Genomic DNA, 16413 nt, shown 5'->3' with positions numbered 1-16413 from the left:
TGTTATGGGTATCCTTGTCATCGGCAAAGAAGTACAGAGATTTTTAGGATAAAAAGAAATGGAATACAGCTATATCACAGGCAAAATCCTAGAAGAAAACCTGGTTGTCTGCTATCCAACAAACACTAATAGACAGATTCACCATTCAGCAGGAAAATAACCTAAAACACAAGGTCAAATACACTGTAATTGTTTACCAAGATGCCACTGAATGTTCCCGAGTTGCCTAGTTACAGTTTTGGCTTAAATTGGCTTGAAAATCTATGGCAAGACTCGAAAATGGCTGTCCAGCAATTATCAACAACCAACTTGACAGAGCTTGAATAATTTTTTTAAAGAATAATGTGCAAATATTGTACAATGCAGGTGTGCAAAGCTCTTGGTGACCTACCCAGAAATACTCACAGTTGTAATCGCTGCTAAAGGTGATTCTAACACGTATTGACTCAGGGGTGTTAATACTTATGTAAATTAGATATTTCTGTGTTTCATTTTCAATAAATATGCAAACATTTCTAAAAACATGTTTTCACTTTGTCATTATGGGGTTTTGTGTGTAGATGGGTGAGAGAAAAAAAACAATTTAATTTATTTTGAATTCAGGCTGTAATACAACAAAGTGTGGAATAAGTCAAGGGGTATGAATACTTTCTGGAATTATAGCACTGCAATCATTGACCTGTTTGAATATACTGATTATTGCTGCAAGGACTCATTCACATAAACATAATGACACAACTATACAGTATGGGAGAGAAAAGTGTATTGCATCTTTGTCAAAGAACATGTAAAGAATGACTTCTGATTTATTTTTAAAATCTCAGTATTCTTTTATTATAGAAACATGCAACATATCTCGACTCATCTGCTAAACATTACACAAAGATGTACACGATTTATCATTAAGTACTTTTTAAAATAACAATTGTTTATAGGAAAATAAATGAAGACATAAAAAATAAATACAACTCATTAAATGAACATTATTTCTAATTGTGGTGATTGTTCCCAAATAAACTACAATAAGTATGAACACAGAGAGGGAATGGAAAGTAAAAGGATGGAGGGAGAGAAAGAGATGAAAGAGAGAGGGAGAAAAGTGTAGAAAATAACGGGTTGAGAGAAAATCAATTATGTAATTTTATATCTGTGACCAATCTCGTTATATCATAAACACATTGAATTTAATGAATATTGGGACTCTGTACCGCTTTGAAATCATCCATGAGCTCCTTCACTCTTATCATGTCTGCTTTCTGAACATTTAGGACCATCAGATCCACAAAGTCCTCTGCTTCCACCTATAGGAACAAAGGAGTGATTACAACTGTCACAGGGATGACAAAAAGCTAATAAGAATACTGGATGTTTTCTGGTCTATATTCGTTTGTATGTCTGTATGTTAACACCATTTAACCAATAGTTGAAGACATTTCAACTTGATCAAATATTTTAATGGAGAATAAATATTTAAAATAGAGTTTGCGGCGTATGCCAATGCCAAGATTTATCAGATGTGTTGTTTTTTCTAGATGTTTTAAATTAATTTTACACTATCAATGTTTGACAACACGAAGCTAAATCCTCTGTCTCTTAGAAAACGTAGACCTGTTGTATTTTTACGGGGGGGGGGGTGTTATCCACATGTACAGTAGGTGGCGGAATGCAGATACAATTGTTGCGAATGCCATTATACCAAAGAAGAAGAGGAAAGTCCATTCGACAACTCTTTTACGTGGCTTTACCAGAGACTTGTCGACAGCAGGAGAAATGGTAGGTTAATATTTGTATTAAATAAGTCAGGTGTAAGATTCTTTAGCAGTCAATTCTTATTTATCCCAACAAAACGTGATCATAATAAGGCCCGGTTTTTAACTTCTCTTTCTAATAAATGGCAGGTAAAAATATCAAATACCCAACTAGACCCACTACTGCGGAGTGCGCACAAGGAAGTCTACGAAAGGTGTTGTCTTTTACACAGCGATCTGACGCTACGATGTAATCTATTAAGCTGATATATTGATATATTTATCCTAAAATAATACATGCTGATGTTGAAAGAAACAATAGACAATCGTGTCTATACAGTGTATTTCTTTCAAACTTTGATAGGTGGTCATGTCGATGAGTGCTCTGTAGGCCTAATTGACTTGCGGTACATTTTTACAGTGGTTGTGTCCGAATACTTGCGTTTAATTTTAGGTATGCGAAAATAGTCCGTTTTTTATATTATGTGAAATTTCGAAAATAATGTAACATTTCGAAAATTGAGTGCTTTAACTACTAGGATTTTGTACTCATTTCGGCTTTGGTAGAATTCGCTCCACACTTAAGGAAGATAATCGTCTTTGAAGATTCCGTTGTTTGACAGATGGTTATTAGCTGAGGGGATGCAGTGTACTTAGTGCATTCATTTTTACAAAACAGTACTTTCGAAATAGTATGTATTACGATTAGTACACTATGTAGTGGGCAATACAGATTTCAGACATGGCCTATGACTTCCCGTCGCAGCTGCACCAAGTCAAACCGGACAACATGGACGCGTAAAAACGCGACCACCTTCGGTTTAAGTTGGAACCATAGAGCTAGATAGAGGACTCCCCCTTGTATCTGTTCTATTTAGCATCTCTGATAGCTTGGGCAGAGCCGATGAGGCTATCTCCATTTTAAAGGAGTACATTTTCTTCTTCAGCCAGTGATGTTGGAAGTCCCACCCAGTTGACTACATTAATATGATGGCATCCCTCAATGGCGCTGCCCATTCTAACGTGGCCTTTTGGCCGCTAGAGGCCTCTATCATTCTCTATGGTTGGGGCGTTTGGGCTAGAAGGGATACCATTTGTCAGAAATGACCAGGTTTGACTTTTCGTAGCAGGTTAGTTAGGATAAATTATGCAGCAAGTTAGGATAATTAAGGTTAAGGTTAGGAAACGGGTTAGGGTTAACTTAAATGCAAAAGGAAATTATCTTTTGACGTCAATTAGACAAACTGTATCAGGTTAGGTCGAATTGGTGTCCAGCCTAGGCCTGGATCATTTCTACAATGCGGTGCGTTTTCTGTCTCCAGGAAATATCAATTCTTATTTAGTTTAACATGTGGATTCCAAAAGGCTTTAAATATAAGGTCCGCCGTCCTTAAAAACACAAAAATATGGATCTTGAAAGGGAAGTGTATGTATTTTGAACACTTTTCTTCAGTGGATGTTGGTGTTTTTGCCATGTCCCCGGGTGTTATTCATCAATTTCCACAAGAAATATAAGACATAAAATATTTAATCTTTCTTCATTATTTTATAGTCCAAGTTAAATTCTCTCATCAATAATGTTTTTTTATTAATTATTATTGTATTTAAGATGTTATGTGTGACCCTGATATCACTTTCCACCCTGTTAGTTTGTAAATCTCCATTTAAGAAAACCACCCTTTCCTACAATGACCCCACATTCAGGAATTATCATAATTTCTTTGGTGGGAAAACAATGTTCTAAAGCTACATGAAAATTAACCACATTTCAAAATGTTAAAATATGTTTGATAGAGAAGTTAAAATCATGTTCAAGGGTCCAACATTATGCTAGGTCAAACTTGATCACTCACAAATCTATGGCTAATTTAGCCAACAAATGTCCACCCAGTTAGTTTCCACCCTGTTAGGATTATGCACCTACTAACAAGTTGGAAAAGGCACCGTCAGTGTTTTATCCGAACATGTCTTTTTTTTTTTTTATGCAATGAAACGTGCAATTGTGCTTGTTTCTTTCACCGTGGCAAAACATTCAGGAGAACTTCAGTGCCCGTATAAGTCGGAACGCTGTGGAGGAATATGTATGAAAATGAAAAAGTATGCACTCACTAACTGTAAGTCGCTCTGGATAAGAGCGTCTGCTAAATGACTAAAATGTAAATGTAAAATGATTATACAGGTATCTGCCTAAATAAAGTATCTTAATAGGGCGTTGGGGCCACCACGAGCTGCCAGAACAGCTTCAATGCACCTTGACATAGATTCTACAATGGTCTGGAACTCTATTGGAGTTCTTACACAATAAATTCTATAATTTGGTGTTTTGTTGATTGTAGACCTCCCGAGTGGCGCAGTGGTCTAAGGCACTGCATCGCAGTGCTAGCTGTGCCACTAGAGATCCTGGTTCGAATCCAGGCTCTGTCGTAGCCGGGCCGCGACCGGGAGATCCATGGGGCGGCGCACAATTGGCCCAGCGTCGTCCAGGGTAGGGGAGGGAATGGCCGGCAGGGATGTAGCTCAGTTGGTAGAGCATGGCATTTGCAACACCAGGGTTGTGGGTTCGATTCCCACGGGGGGCCAGTATGAAAAATAAAAAAATAATGTATGCACTCACTAACTGTAAGTCGCTCTGGATAAGAGCGTTTGCTATATAAGTGTTCCACCCTGGCGACAGACACACATCCTTTAAAGGCCCTATGCTCCGTTGAGACCCCTCTTTCAAAGTCACTGAGATCTTGTCTAGGCATGGTAGCCAAAATAATGGGCACCTGGGCATTTTTATACATGGCCCTAAGCATGATGGGATGTTTTAATCACTTAATTAACTCAGGAACCACACCTGTGTGGAAGGACCTGCTTTCTAAATACTTTGTTCCATCATTTACTCAAGTGTTTCCTTTATGTTGGCAGTTTCCTGTATGTCAAAAGCAGTTGATGTATCTTGATTTTAAAATATCTGTTGTACATTTACCAAAGTAACAAGTTCTGTGTTTTTAAAGAAATGACTGATTCATATTTTGTTCTCACACTTTAAGAGTTGTGTTGGCGACCATCACACAATGCTGGCCTCAGATGATGGTAGGTATATGTGGAAACACGTAATAAACTGACCCAAGCTATATTATTTAATTTAAATCTCAGTTTAAGAGGATATTTAGTAAGATATCAATTGTTGTCCCTTAACTGCTGGGATGAATAATACACATTTGTTTATGTCATTTTACTGTCAATAAAGTTTGTTTCTCTCTCATTATTCCTTCACCAGTGCTGCCCCCTCCTGGTGACATCCAGGTCCTGTTGCTGACATTAGATTCTGTGTCTCTGAGCTGGAGTTCTCCTCAGGGGCTGACAGGACCACAGACATTCAGAGTGACCTGGGGGTGTGACGGTGAAACAAGCTCAACAAGAGTGAAAGGTGGGCATCATCTTGAAATAAGCAGTCTCCAACCTGGTGAAAAGTACCAGTTCAACGTGGCTACAGAGGGAGAAGATGGAAGCCAAAGCAGATGTGTCTCAGCATCCCTATCCACAGGTACAGTAGGCTAACTTGTGTTTTTATTCAGACTACATCATTCATTCATTCCTAGAGACATTGTTGGACTCTCTGTCAAAAACAGCACATCCTCTATTCTAAACAAATCTTGATTTTAGTTCCAGTGGTCCTACCCAGAGATTTAAAGATAGACCATTTGGAAGAAACCTCCTTCACTCTCCACTGGTCCAAGGCTGAAGGGATGGAGAAAGTCCCACAGCACTTCCTCATATCCTACTGTATCCCAGGAACAGACCCCCTCACAGCCATTACTGAAGACTGCCACAAAACCTTCTCAAACCTGCAGCCTGGCACCGAGTACACTGTTAGTGTTGCAACTGTGTTGAACAATGGGGAACAGAGTGAACCTGTCTCTACAACAATCTGCACTAGTAAGAGATCTTCCCCCAATTACAGCTCATTGTCTCTTTACCACTAACTACAACGATGTTGTTACATTACAAATACACATTTTTGTTTTGTTGTTAGTGTTCTGTTATGTTTTTTTATTTGTTTCGTTTTTTCCCCATATCAAAAGCCCTGGATTTTTGTACTTTTCCACCTGTAAGGCTATAAACATTTTATTAAATTTTTTGAAAATGAGGTGAGCTAAAATGTAACGTAGAACTAGGGCTTGCATGTACAGTAACAAACAGTTACATGACCTTTCAACATCTTCATATCAGAACCATGGACAGTGTCGTGACTTGACTTCAACATTAATCTGAGGACTGTTATTTATCTAATCAACTATGATTAATTGTTACCCGATTAAATTAATAATGTAACAATTAACTCATAGGGATCTGGGGCACCACGAGAGCGGTGCTATAAAGAGTCACCATCTCCCAAATTAAACTCTAAAAGGTCTTTACCTATCACATCTATAAACAGTCAACGTATTAATCATAACCTCGTATCATATCATTATCCTGAACAGTCATAACCTCCTTTCATCTGCAAAAACCCGAGCCTTACTTATGATTCAGTACTACAGAAATTAGTTTATTTATTTAGTAGCTAATTAAATGGGAACACAGGATAAACACACCCACTATACCGGTTATTGACTGGAAACTTAATGTGATGAAAACAGGTCCCTAGTGGAATGACAACAACATTGATGCTTGTTAAAGAAGAGAGGGAGAGAATCCCTTAACATTGCCACATTCGGAAACTACTCTCTTCTACTGTAACCATATACTTTGCACACGAACCGCCGCCCTCTTTGATATGCCTGGTTCGCCATGTATCTCTCTCGGTGGACAGGGCCGCCTTGGAAAGGTAGTTGGGCCTTTTCGCGGCACGCTTGTAAGTCTCTGATTGTCCGAAAGGGTTCCAACAAGTCTTCTGTTTTTCTCCTCTGTAGTTGTCCGGTATCCGGTGACTTGTCATGTAGTCCTGAACAGAACTACAGAATTGATTTTCCTTCCATACGCTCTTGAAGTTGCTTCTTTGAAGATAGGCTAGCCAGCCGTATCGATGGTTCCCCAGTGGGGTGATGAGAGTAGCGTAATACGGTGGTTTGAGCAGGTTAGCAGATGGTCCTACTTAAATTCGCTTTCGAAGAGACCTTAATTAGGACAGCTAATCAGCCGTACCAGTGACTGTCCGGGAGGTGAGTATATTTTCTTCACATCGTGTTGAGATTCCAAGTTCCAACCATTTGAAACATGTAGTGGCTGCTTCACGTTTTTCTGGTCTAGTATGTTCATTTATTTCCCCCCCATTTATACACTCTGCTCGAAAGGGGCGGTTCCGTCAGGCTGACACGCTCTCTGACCTCACTTCGGGAAGGTGACTAGTAACTGTGCAAAGTTATGAAAAACAATTATCTCTCAGAGCTTCTGAAATCACATCCCTCTTAACAGTATAAAAAAAAAATTATGCACTCACTTAACTGTAAGTCGCTCTAGATAAGAGCGTCTGCTAAATGACTAAATAAATAAACACATACTTTCATGTTTCATATTACATGCACAACGCATATGATGGACACTTCGTACATGTAGTGGGTATACTTTCCAAGTTACAGTATTTCCTTTTATAAAATGTTTAATGACAACACAAAATAACAAACAGAATGACTTTAGTGTCCAATAGATCGCATCTGACCATTCCCCACATTCTACATTCAAAATATTGTTCCAGTATTCGCTTTTGAAAGTGTTAAAGTTTCAGCTGGAAAAGGTCTGTTGAAACAGACATTCCTTTGGTGGATGTTGAGAGGGAGAGCCTGAATGTTCTCCTTTGATTTACAACAGGGCGTGAGCTGTTAACCCCTCCTAGTTCTTTCCTTCCCCCTCTACTGGGGAGTCTGATTGAAGTTATTCATTGCAAACCTGATCTGACCTATTTGGATTCTCATGGACAGTCATTTCAACAGCCACATCATATTTAGCTTACGTTAATTGGACAAAATCATTTTTTTTGGTATCTTTTAGTTGTCACTGTATTCGACTAAGCAGAGGTGATTTGATGATGTTGAAGTTGAAATGGTGCTGGAATAGTGGATGCAGCTCCTGTTTTCTTTGCAACTTGCGGTAACTCTCTGTGCTTCTAAATCAATAGTTGTTTAGTGGTCCTAAAATGTTAAACATTAACTTGCTTGACCATGCTGTAGGTCTTGTTACTGTACATGCAATATGCTTTGTGGACTTCACTGGACAGAGGTTGCTCAGCTACGTATTATACTCAACAAAAATATAAATGCAACAATTTAAACAATTTTACTGAGTTAAAGTTCTTACAATATAATCTGTAAATTGAAATAAATTCATTAGGCCCTAATCTATGGATTAGGCCCACCCACTGGGGAGCCAGGCCCAGCCAATCAGAATGAGTTTTTCCCCACAAAGGGCTTTATTACAGACCGGGTGGCTGGTCTCAGACGATCCCGCAGGTGAAGAAGCCGGATGTGGAGGTCCTGCGCTGGCGTGGTTGTGAGGCCAGTTGGAAGTACAGCCAAATTCTCTGAAACAATGTTGGAGACGGCTTATGGTAGAAATATGAACATTAAATTCTCAGGCAACATCTCTGGTGGACAGTCCTGCAGTCAGCATGCCAATTGCACAATCCCTCAATACTTGAGACATCTGTGGCATTGTGTTGTGACAAAACTGCACATTTTATAGTGCCCTTTTATTGTTCCCAGCACCTGTGTAATGATCATGCTGTTTAATCAGCTTCTTGACATGCCACACCTGTCAGGTGGATGGATTATCTTGGCAAAGGAGAAATGCTCACTAACAGGGATGTAAACAAATTTGAGAGAAATAAGCTGTTTGTGTGTATGGAACATTTCTGGGATCTTTTATTTCAGCTCCTGAAACATGGGACCAACACTTTACATTTTGCGTTCATATTTTTGTTCAGTATAGTAAAGACAAGATTAAATTGAGACTAGTCTGATGGGTAAAAATGTGATTACTTGATGAGAGAACAGTGTGTGCAGCCTGAAGCTTTTTTTGCTTGCACTCTGTCCCTATAATCCCATCAGCCCATATGTTTTAGTTTGTAAGACAGTCTAAGGTTTCTGTAATTCACAACTAAAGTTGCCAAATAACTTTAAATCTAGCATATAGGATCTGTTTCAAATGATCACTTTTACGCTCAGCATAGCCACTTCATATGCGCATGGGCTCTGGATTGGGAGAAATATCCTTTCTATTTTATTCACATAAATTTAATTATATTCTTCTAACTATAAAATAATTGCATGGGACTTGAGCATATCTTGTCTGCTAAATGAACTAGTCTACAGTCTATGGCATGGTGCATAGCCAGATAATATACAGTAGGCCAACTCTTCTGTTCTTCCGAAATACATTTTCTTCATATCATGTTTCTTTAGTCCTGCCTAAAATAAATCATTGATTTATTGTGATGGTGCATATTAAATCATTTAGACTTCTTAAAATTGTTGATGTTTCAAAGGCACGCATCATAGCCCAGGTGTTTATTTGCATGAATCACTGGACACAACAGGCGATTTTTAGAGACAGGCTTCTATTTGAGCCAGGCTTCTATTTCCTTAATGCACACAGCTTTTGCTAATTTGCATAGTCAATTTTTGAATTCCACAGGGATGCTGGCCCATGTTGACTCCAATGCTTCCCACAGTTGTGTCAAGTTGGCTGGATGTCCATTGGGTGGTAGACCATTCTTGATACACACGTGAAACTGTTGAGTGTGAAAAAACCAGCACCGTCGCAGTTCTTGACCCAAATTTATGCTCCTGGCACATACCATACTCCGTTCAAAGGCACTTAAATATTTTGTCTTGCCCATTCACCCTCTGAATGGCACATGTATAAAATCCATGTCTCAATTGTCTCAAGGCTTAAAAATCCTTTAACCTGTCTCCTCCCCTTCATCTACACTGATTGAAGAGGATTTAACAAGTGACATCAATAAGGGAGCATAGCTTTCATCTGGATTCACCTGGTCAGTCTTTCATGGAAAGTGCAGATATCCTTAATGTTTTGTAAACTCAGTGTATATCTGGAGTTAAACTGTAGCCCTGACAATAATGTATTTATTTTCCCTTAGTACTTCCTGCTCCAGAGCAGCTGAATGTTGACTCAGTGGACACCACATCAGCTGCTGTTAGCTGGAGCCAGCCACCAGGATTGGACCAAACCCAACATCATTACCAGATCTCCTACCGCTGTCCAGGGACAGAACCACACATCACTACCACATCTTCACACAGCATCACTCTCTCTGACCTGCAACCTGCTACTGAATACTCTGTCACTGTCTGCACTGAGTTGGAAAATGGAAAGCAAAGTCAACTGGTGTTAACAACCCTCACCACAGGTAAGTACCCTATTTAAGTATTATTTCTGGTTATCAAAATGACTATGTGAATTCCTCAGATCTCGAAATGCAGTTTGGTAGTGAAATCAATAAACGTTGTTTATACAGTGCATTCTGAAAGTATACAGACCCCTTAACTTTTTCCACATTTTGTTACATTACAGCCTTAATAAAAAAATTATAAAATATATTTTGTTTAATCAATCTACACACAGTACCCCATAATGACAAAACACAAACTGGTTATTAGAATTTGTTGCAAATATATTACAAATAAAAAAGTATTCAGACCCTTTGCTATGAGACTTGAACTTGAGCTCAGGTGCATCCTGTTTCCATTGATCCTCCTTGATATGTTTCCACAACTTGATTGGAGTTCACCTGTGGTAAATTCAATTGATTGGACATGATTTGGAAAGGCACACACCTGTCTATATAAAAGGTCCCACAGTTGACAGTGCATGTCAGAGCAAAAACCAAGCCATTTGGTGGAAGGAATTGACCGTAGAGCTCCGAAACAGGATTGTGTCGAGGCACAGATCTAGGGAAGGGTACCAAAACATGTCTGCTGCATTGAAGGTCCCCAAGAACACAGTGGCTTCCATCATTCTTAAATGGAAGAAGTTTGGAACCGCCAAGACGCTTCCTAGAGCTGGCCACCTGGCCAAAACTGAGCAATCAGGGGAGAAGGGCCTTAGTCAGGTAGTTGACCGAGAACCTGATGGTCACTCTGAAAGCGCTCCAGAGTTCCTCTGTAGAGATTGGAGAACCTTCCAGAAAGACCACCATCTCTGCAGCACTCCACCAATCAGGCATTTATGGTAGGGTGGCCAGACGGAAGCCACTCCTCAGTAAAAGGCACATGAAAGCAAGATTCTCTGGTCTGATGAAACCAAGATTTAACTATTTGGCCTGAATGCGAATCATCACGTCTGGAGGAAACCTGGCACCATCCGTACGGTGAAGCATGGTGGTGGCAGCATCATGCTGTGGGGATGGTTTTCAGCGGCAGGGACTGGGAGACTAGTCAGGATCGAGGGAGAGATTAACGGAACAAAGTACAGAAAGATCCTTGATGAAAACCTGCTCCAGAGCGCTCAGGACCTCAGACTGGGGAGTGGCTTCGGGAAAAGTCTCTGAATGTCCTTGAGTGTCCCAGCCAGAGCCCGGACTTGAACCCTATCAAACATCTCTGGAGAGACCTTAAAATAGCTGTGTAGTGACGCTCCCCATCCAACCTGATAGAGCTTGAGAGGATCTAAAAAGAATGGGAGAAACTCTCCAAATACAGGTGTGCCAAGCTTGTAGCGTCATACCCAAGAAGACTTGAGGCTGTAATCGCTGCCAAAGGTGCTTCAACAAAGTACTCAGTAAAGGGGCTGAATACTTATGTAAATGTGATATTTCCGTTTATTTTATTTTATACATTTGCTAAAATTTGTAAAAACCTGGTTTTGCTTTGTCATTATGGGATATTGTGTGTAGATTGACAAGGGGAAAAAAAACAATTTAATTCATTTTAGAATAAGGCTGTAACGTAACAGAATGTGGAAAAAGTCAAGGGGTCTGAATACTTCGCGAATGCACTAATATCTGAGTTCATGCTTTCTTCCATTCCTGTGAGTCATTAAGTCAAGGAGTTGATCTGCCTCTGGTTGCTTTAATTTTATCAGTAGTACAGTGTTAAACACTTGTTATTGTGGAGATGATTTACAGTGCCTTGCAACAGTATTCATCCCCCGTTTTTCCTATTTTGTTGCATTACAACCTATAATTTAAATTGATTTGGATTTCATGTAATGGACATGCACAAAATAGTCCAAATTGGTGAAGTGAAATGAAAAAAAAAAATTATAGAAAATAAATAACGGAAAAGTGGTATGTGCATATGTATTCACTCCCTTTGCTATGAAGTCCCTAAATAAGATATGGTGCAACCAAATACCTTCAGAAATCACATAATTAGTTAGATTGCACACAGGTGGACTTTATTTAAGTGTCACATGATCTGTCACATGATCTCAGTATATATACACCTGTTCTGAAAGGTCCCAGAGTCTGCAGCACCACCAAGCAAGCGGCACCATGAAGACCAAGGAGCTCTCCAAACAGGTCAGGGACAAAGTTGTGGAGAAGTACAAATCGGGGTTGGGTTATAAAAAAATATCGGAAACTTTGAACATCCCACAGAGCACCATTAAATCCATTATAAAAAAATGGAAAGAATATGGCACCACAACAAACCTGCCAATAGAGGGCCGCCCACCAAAACTCACGGACCAGACAAGGAGGGAATTAATCAGAGAGGCAACAGAGACCAACGATAACCCTGATGGAGCTGCAAAGCTCCACAGCGGAGATTGGACTATCTGTCCATAGGACCACTTTAAGCCGTACACTCCACAGAGCTGGGCTTTACGGAAGAGTGGTCAGAAAAAAGCCATTGCTTAAAGAAAAAAATAAGGAAACACATTTGGTGTTTGCCAAAAGACATGTGGGAGACTCCCCAAACACATGGAAGAAGGTACTCTGGTCAGATGAGACTAAAATTGAGCTTTTTGGTCATCAAGGAAAACGCTATGTCTGCCGCAAACCCAATACCTCTCATCACCCAGAGAACAGCATCCCCACAGTGAAGCATGGTGGTGGCAGCATGCTGTGGGGATGTTTTTCATCGGCAGGGACTGGGAAACTGGTCAGAATTGAAGGAATGATTGATGGCGCTAAATACAGGGAATTTCTTGAGGGAAACCTGTTTCAATCTTCCAGGGATTTAAGACTGGGACGGAGGTTCACCTTCCAACAGGACATTGGCCCAGCGTCGTCCAGGGTAGGGGAGGGAATGGCCGGCAGGGATATAGCTCAGTTGGTAGAGCATCAATCAATCAATCAATTTTATTTTATATAGCCCTTCATACATCAGCTGATATCTCGAAGTGCTGTACAGAAACCCAGCCTAAAACCCCAAACAGCTAGTGATGCAGGTGTAGAAGCACGGTGGCTAGGAAAAACTCCCTAGAAAGGCCAAAACCTAGGAAGAAACCTAGAGAGGAACCAGGCTATGAGGGGTGGCCAGTCCTCTTCTGGCTGTGCCGGGTGGAGATTATAACAGAACCATGCCAAGATGTTCAAAAATGTTCATAAGTGACAAGCATGGTCAAATAATAATCAGGAATAAATCTCAGTTGGCTTTTCATAGCCGATCATTAAGAGTTTAAAAACAGCAGGTCTGGGACAGGTAGGGGTTCCATAACCGCAGGCAGAACAGTTGAAACTGGAATAGCAGCAAGGCCAGGCGGACTGGGGACAGCAAGGAGTCACCACGGCCGGCAGTCCCGACGTATGGTCCTAGGGCTCAGGTCTCTCAGTTGGCAATTCATATCCGATCATTAAGAGTCGAAAACAGCAGGTCTGGGACAGGTAGGGGTTTCGTAACCGCAGGCAGAACAGTTGAAACTGGAACAGCAGCAAGGCCAGGCGGACTGGGGACAGCAAGGTGTCAGCATGCCCGATAGTCCCGACGTATGGTCCCAGGGCTCAGGTTCTCAGAGAGGAAGAGAGAACGAGAGAATTAGAGAGAGCATACTTAAATTCACACAGGACACTGGACAAGACAGGAGAAGTACTCTAGGTATAACCAGCATGGCGTTTGCAACGCCAGGGTTTTGGGTTCGATTACCACAGTCGCTCTGGATAAGAGCGTCTGCTAAATGACTAAAATGTAAATGTAAATTTAACCCTAAGCATACTGCTAAAGCAACACTCGAGTGGTTTAAGGGGAAACATTTAAATGTCTTGGAATGGCCTAGTCAAAGCCCAGACCTCAATATACATTTTATATATAGTATACATTTACATTTACAATTACGTCATTTAGCAGACGCTCTTATCCAGAGCGACTTACAAATTGGTGCATTCACCCTATAGCCAGTGGGATAACCACTTTACAAATTTTTTTTTTTAGGGGGGGGGGGGTTAGAAGGATTACTTTATCCTATCCCAGGTATTCCTTAAAGAGGTGGGGTTTCAAGTGCCTCCAGAAGGTGGTCAGTGACTCCGCTGTCCTGGCGTCGTGGGGGAGCTTGTTCCACCATTGGGGTGCCAGAGCAGCAAATTGCTTTGACTGGGCTGAGCGGGAACTGTGCTTCCGCAGAGGTAGGGGAGCTAACAGGCCAGAGGTGGATGAACGTAGTGCCCTCGTTTGGGTGTAGGGTCTGATCAGAGCCTGAAGGGAAGGAGGTGCCATTCCCCTCACAGCTCCGTAGGCAAGCACCATGGTCTTGTAGTAGATGCGAGCCTCAACTGGAAGCCAGTGGAGTGTGCGGAGGAGTGGGGTGACATGAGAGAACTTGGGAAGGTCGAACACCAGACGGGCTGCGGCGTTCTGGATAAGTTGTAGGGGTTTAATGGCACAGGCATGGAGCCCAGCCAACAGCGAGTTGCAGTAATCCAGACGGGAGATGACAAGTGCCCGGATTAGGACCTGTGCCGCTTTCTGTGTAAGGTAGGGTCGTACTTTGCGAATGTTGTAGAGCATGCACCTGCAGGATCGGGTCACCGCTTTGATGTTAGCAGAGAACGACAGGGTGTTGTCCAGGGTCCAAGCTTATAGAGACATACCCCAAGAGACTTGCAGCTGTAATTGCTCTACAAGGTGGCTCTACAAAGTATTGACTTTGGGGGGTGAATAGTTATGCAAGTTTTATTTCTTGTTTGTTTCACAATAAAACATATTTTGCTTCTTCAGTGGTAGGCATGTTTTGTAAATCAAATGATACAAACCCCCAAAAAATCTAATTTAATTTTTGGTTGTAAGGCAACAAAATAGGAAAAATGCCAAGGGGGGGGGTGAATACTTCCGCAAGCCACTATATAATCACACCATTCTTTTAATTCATGTAATTTAATGAATATAGCAGAAACTCTTCATTTCTGTTACATTACAAATCTAACCTATGTTGTGTGACTTCTGCCTTAGCTTATTTCTTCCCATATCAAAATGAATTGCAAGCTGACCTTGATTTTTCAAGTACTATTTTACTTTTCCTTCTGTAGTTTCTAGAAATTAACAACAGCCCTGACAATTTATTTTCCCTCAGTACCTCCTGCTCCGGACCAGTTAACTGTTGACACCACATCAGGTACTGTTAGCTGGAGCCAGCCACCAGGATTGGACCAAACCCAACATCATTACCAGATCTCCTACCACTGTCCAGGGATAAAACCCCACTACACTACCACATCTTCACACAGCCTCACTCTCTCTGACCTGCAATGTGGGACTCAGTATTCTGTCACTGTCTGCACTGTGCTGGAAAATGGAAAGCAAAGTAAACCTGTGTCAACAACCCTAACCACAGGTAAGGAAGTACCCTACTAAAGTATTATATCTAGTGTCAAAGTTGATTAAACATTAACTAGTTATCAAAATAACTATGAACTAATCATAAAGCATGTGTCAGCATGGGATGTAAAGGTACAGGATCTTCCCTGATGAGAAATATATCATGGTGAATTCCCTGGATCTCATGATGCAGTTTGGTGCCGAAATCATTAACAGTTTTTATAGTATCTGAATTCTTGCTCGCTTCCCATTAGTGTGAGTCAATATATCAAGTAGTTGATCTGCCTCTGCTTGGTTTAACTTTATCAGTACTAGTGTAAAACACTTGTTATTGTGGAGAGTATTTATAATCACAGGATTCTTTATATTGAAAGAAATTGGTGTGGCGGTGACAATGTAGCAGCACCGTTGCTAAATGAATACAGCAGAAACCCCTAATTTATGTTACTTTACAAATCTAACCAATGTTGTGTGACTTCTATTGTTTTTTAAACGTATTTCTTTCCATATCAAAAGGAATTGTAAGCCGGCCTTTTCTACTTTTCCTCCTGTAATATATTTCTGGAGTTAAACTGTATCATTAACAATAATGTGTTTCCACTAGTTATCCCTGCTCCAGACCAGCTGACTGTTGACTCAGTGAAGAACACATCAGCTGCTGTTAGCTGGAGCCAGCCACCAGGATTAGACCAAACCCAACATCATTACCAAATCTCCTACCACTGTCCAGGGACAGAACCACACATCACTACCACATCTTTACCCAGCATCACTCTCTCTGACCTGCAATGTGCCACTCAGTACTCTGTCACTGTCTGCACTGTGCTGGAAAATGGAAAGCAAAGTAAACCTATGTTAACAACCCTCACCACAGGTAAGGAAGTACCCTACTAAAGTATTATGTCTGGTGTCAAACTTTGACTAGTTATCAAAAAGACTAATGTAAATTAACAAATCATAATGGATGT

General features: G+C 40.7%; 1 long non-coding RNA gene across 1 annotated transcript; it reads left to right on the top strand.

Moving 5' to 3' along the window:
* Positions 1–9972: 9972 nt before the first annotated feature.
* Positions 9973–16178, top strand: LOC123486309. Its single transcript, XR_006659334.1, has 3 exons — positions 9973–10101; positions 15201–15461; positions 16050–16178. It is a non-coding gene; the product is annotated as an uncharacterized LOC123486309 (long non-coding RNA).
* The last annotated feature ends 235 nt before the right edge of the window (positions 16179–16413 follow it).

The sequence above is a fragment of the Coregonus clupeaformis genome, unplaced genomic scaffold, assembly GCF_020615455.1.
Source record: "Coregonus clupeaformis isolate EN_2021a unplaced genomic scaffold, ASM2061545v1 scaf1126, whole genome shotgun sequence".
NCBI lineage: Eukaryota > Metazoa > Chordata > Actinopteri > Salmoniformes > Salmonidae > Coregonus > Coregonus clupeaformis.
This window is presented reverse-complemented; position numbering and strand designations above follow the sequence as displayed.